At 45.0% G+C, this 4,179-nt stretch overlaps 1 protein-coding gene across 6 annotated transcripts in view; it reads left to right on the plus strand.

Moving 5' to 3' along the window:
• nfyc (nuclear transcription factor Y, gamma) overlaps positions 1-4,179 on the plus strand; it is a 21,299-nt gene that overhangs the window by 4,145 nt on the left and 12,975 nt on the right. Inside the window, exon 1 of one of the 6 annotated variants that reach the window (XM_019895978.1) lies at positions 162-877. The exons of 4 other annotated variants lie outside the window; for them this stretch is intronic. The gene's annotated coding sequence lies outside the window, so the exon portion shown is untranslated. Of the gene's footprint in view, positions 1-161; positions 878-1,553; positions 2,267-4,179 lie in introns of those variants that run through there. One more of the 6 variants, XM_019895977.1, reaches the window with a different exon arrangement.

Consider the following 4,179-nt stretch of genomic DNA (forward strand, 5'->3'; position numbering starts at 1 on the left):
TGCGTGCGTCTGTACTTTAAATCATGCGCATGCAACATGCGGTGGCACCGCTCAGGCACCTGCGCCGGCCAATGAATGCTCAGCGCGACCACTACGTCAATCCCTTGCCGTCCAATGGGCTGGCGTGAGAGGCGGGGCCACGGGGAGACGTCTAGTTTGACATTGTAAATAAGAGCGCAGCCACATACGGAGTAGCGTGCGGAAGCCAAAGGGACTAAGGGGGGTGGGGGGTGCTGGGAGGGGGTCACAGTGTAGAGGACAATCCAAAAGAGGCAAGCCGGCACGAGCTCGCACCCCCTGCGCCGCGCCAGAGCTTCCTTCCCACTTGACTTTTCTCTTTTCAACGCTTTTCTCTTCCTCTTTTTCTTCCCCCTGACCCCTAACGCTGCCGCTCAAGGTAACTTAGAGCAGGAAGTTGGCCGTCAGCGCAGAGGGGGCCGGGGACTGGAGTAGAGGGGAGGGAGTTTGACAGACAGGCTCGGTAAGCCAATGAGGCCGCAGTATCGCGCGCTCTCCTTGGTAGAGAGGCGGGGCCAGGGTGTCACGTAGCAGGCTAGATTGATTGCTGGGCCAGTGTTAAAGGCAAAGCGGTTTGAGTCGGGAGTCGGACTGTGACTGCTCTCTCGAACCCTCCTCCCTGGTTAGTTTTTTTTTCCTCCTCCTTTCTTAAACTGGGAGTCTTCAAAGGAAATTCGGAAGGGGGGCTCAGTGAAAGATTAAAAGGAGAGAGTTTCTTTTTTCACCCCGTGGCGGAGCGACACTGCCTTTTTGGAAAGAAGTTCTTGCTGCAAGGAGACTCCAAACAGCTTCCTGCCCCCCTTCCCCCGTCCCCCCCTCCATCAACACGGAACGGACCATCCACCATGAAGGGCACGGGGTGAGTGCGACCACTGGAAACGACACAGTTAAGACTGAAAGGGTGACAAGCGGCATTTTTATTCATTTGAGCTGTTCTTTTTGACAGTCACCTTTTGTAGTCAAGAGGCTGCCCTGTCCTATCCTGAGTTGTGTCCTTGAGTTGTAGCAGCAGCCTGCTCGTCTTCAGGCTCTCACTTGTTGTGTTGTGATGCCCCCCCCCCTTTGGTTTTTAGGAGTATTATTTGAAAAAAAAAATCTATATATATATAATGTTCGACCAATAGTTCATGGCCTTTCACCCAAAGTCAGCTGGGATAGGCTGTACCACCCAGTGACCCTCAACAGCAGAACACGGATGGAAATACAAAAACAATTCATTAATTTGTTGATTAATTAAGTAATTAAAAAAAATGCACAAATAGCAGGGAAGTTGTCTAAAATGCACATGCATTACAAAAATATTGTAGGATGTGTAAAAAAAAAGTACTAGAAAACAGGAATGTTACAAATGTGTAAGTAGTATAAAAGTATTGGGGGGAAAAATATCAAATGAGGCAAAAATATAAAACCATTGAGAAATATTTGGAAAATGTCAGGAACATTGGATGAAAATAAATGGAAAAAAAATGGAAAAACAAATGTAGCATGGTGTTGGAGCAGAGAAACACAAATATAAAAATAACGAATACAGAAATATAAGGAAAAAAAAGGTGCACTAACATGGGAACATTGACAATAAAATGGTAGATGAAAATGCACACACTGTAAGACTAAAATGAAAGAAGTTGACAAAAGCTGCAAGTCGCCTGTGCTGTCTTGCTGCCTACCTTCATTGTCGTTCCATCAAGTGGTGTGGATCATTGCAATTTTTGACAGTGGGATATTTCCCCATGTCATGCTAATTTCTCAGGACCCTCCTGTCGCCTGACGTCCTTGTTTACATATTAGCTCGAGCCGCTGACGCTGCGGCGCCGGCATCCATCTTGAAGGGGACACGCAAAGGTTGGGGGTCCTGTAGGGTTGGAGGTGCAGCTGGTCTCTGTGACCTCTACCCCCCCCCCCCCCCAATGCTGCCAGCCTTCCAGATGGGCCGAGGGAGGGTGAGGAACAAAGTGGAAAGTGTGTGTGTGTGTGTGTGTCGGGGGGGGGGCAGAGGAGGCTAATGGTCTGATCTGATCTCTTGTGATGGAATCTTTTTGGAGGGCGCCGCTTTTCCTTACTTGCTCTCTGTCACTCTCGCTCGCTTTCTGTTCTCCCGCCCTTGTTGAAAGTTTCCACTGTTTTTTTTTTTTTTTTTTTCTGACAACACTGAGGAAGACTAAAAATAACCCCTCCTAAGTTGAATCCTCAAATCTCAGGGTTTTGGATGTGGAGATTTGCGGCAACCGCGGTGGACCGCAACGCTAAGGTCAGTGCTGGTGCCGCGTCCCTTTGCCCTTGGCAGGTAGCGTCAGCCCTCCTCCTTCCTCCTGCCTCCTCCCTCCTCCTCCTTGGAGGTCTCACATTAGATGAAGGTCACAAGAATGTGAGGAAGTATGTGGAGGAAGTGAAAGCCCCAAATGAGCGAGGCTCGATTGTGCTAGCTGCGTGCTAACAAATACCAATCTGGGTTCACTCCAGTGCTGCAGTGCAAAACCTGCACCACCTCACCCATACCACCCCCGTCCCGTTGCTCTCCCTCCCTCCACCCTCCCTCGTCACGTTCTCCTCTGCCAAATGACCTTGACAGAGCAGTGACAAGCACTTCCTGGAGTTTTCTCCAATGCAGGAGCAAGAGCAAAGTTTGAAAATAGATCATTTTGTGTCCTAAAATAACCCAGATCCCATGCAGGATGTCGTAGTTAATCTGTAAAGGCCTCATGGGAACTTGTTTTTCTTTCGTAGTAGATGATTGACCCCCGCATGTTGGATCGACTCCTCTATTTGTAAATGACTCTTTCAAGGTCAACATCATTTGCCAAAGATGGTAGCTTTAGCCCAAAGCTAGGACGCCGACAGAGGCCTCCCGATCGTCACTCATTTCACGAGTCGCCATCAGGAAGGTTGACTCGAGGTCGCGGCGCGGGAGGAAGGAAGCCGTCCGTCTTTCGTCAGACGTTGTCGTCACTGTAAAATGCGGCTATTTTCATCGCGGATCACACATTTGGCTCGCACGTCGGCGGTTTTCACACGAGTTATTCAGATCGGAAAATTAAACACTAGACGACATCGTCACGCCCCGATTGTTGTGCTGCAGGTCGGGCTGACAGTTATTACTTAGCTTCTGACAACTTTACTTGTCCTGACCTAAAAAAAAATGGACCTTTTGGACAGAAAGTCAGTTAGGTGCAGCGTCTTGTACTTAAAAAAAACCCGTAACGTGTTCTATTCCATATAACTCTAAACTATTGATTTGCCAACGTGCAAAAGGCTGAAAAATTCTTCAAAAACTTTATATTTAACACGGTCACGAGACGGTTTTAGTTGTCAAGATATACCACATTTTTAAAGTCGTAGTTTCAATGTTTCCATCAGTAGTATGAGCTGTGTTTGTTTAATAAAAAAAAAAAGGGGGGGTGGGGGGGTCCTCCCTGTCACTTTTTAAATCGTTTTTATACCACAGAATTAAACATGTAAAATGTTTCATTCTTTTTTTCTTGCCTGTGCCATTTATGCAGAACAGCGTGGCAAGAAAATATGTGCCAAAATCTTGGAAAAAGTTACTCAAGCTAAAAAAATTAAAAAAAAGGCTCACTTGTCCATAATCAATCATACCGTAGCTGTTAAAACGTAAACTTTTACGGCTTTTTGTTGTGTCTGCCATTGAAATTAGAAATGGGCGATGATTTATACCGTTCCTTGTGCTTGAATCATTTCACCGTTTGGAATTTTATGCCGTGCATGCAAAATTGGCAATGACATTTTTTTTCTCCACGTATCACTGTTCTGTCCCAGAATTTTAGAAACAGAGTTCTGAAGTAAACGCGGCCGTTTTCCACCTTGAGTGGTTTGTTTGTTTGTTTGTTTGTTTGTTTGTTTGTTTGTTTGTTTGTTTGTTTGTTTGTTTGTTTGTTTGTTTGTTTGTTTGTTTGTTTGTTTGTTTGTTTGTTTGTTTGTTTGTTTGTTTGTTTGTTTGTTTGTTTGTTTGTTTGTTTGTTTGTTTGTTTGTTTGTTTGTTTGTTTGTTTGTTTGTTTGTTTGTTTGTTTGTTTGTTTGTTTGTTTGTTTGTTTATTGAACATATATAAAACATACAATAACATGACAAAATGCAAACAAAAATTATGAAAGGAAAATAAAAGTGAAAGTAAGTAATACAAACATCATCACAGTTATATGTTCAA

Source organism: Hippocampus comes, unplaced genomic scaffold, assembly GCF_001891065.2.
Source record: "Hippocampus comes isolate QL1 unplaced genomic scaffold, H_comes_QL1_v1.1 scaffold16, whole genome shotgun sequence".
Taxonomy (NCBI): domain Eukaryota; kingdom Metazoa; phylum Chordata; class Actinopteri; order Syngnathiformes; family Syngnathidae; genus Hippocampus; species Hippocampus comes.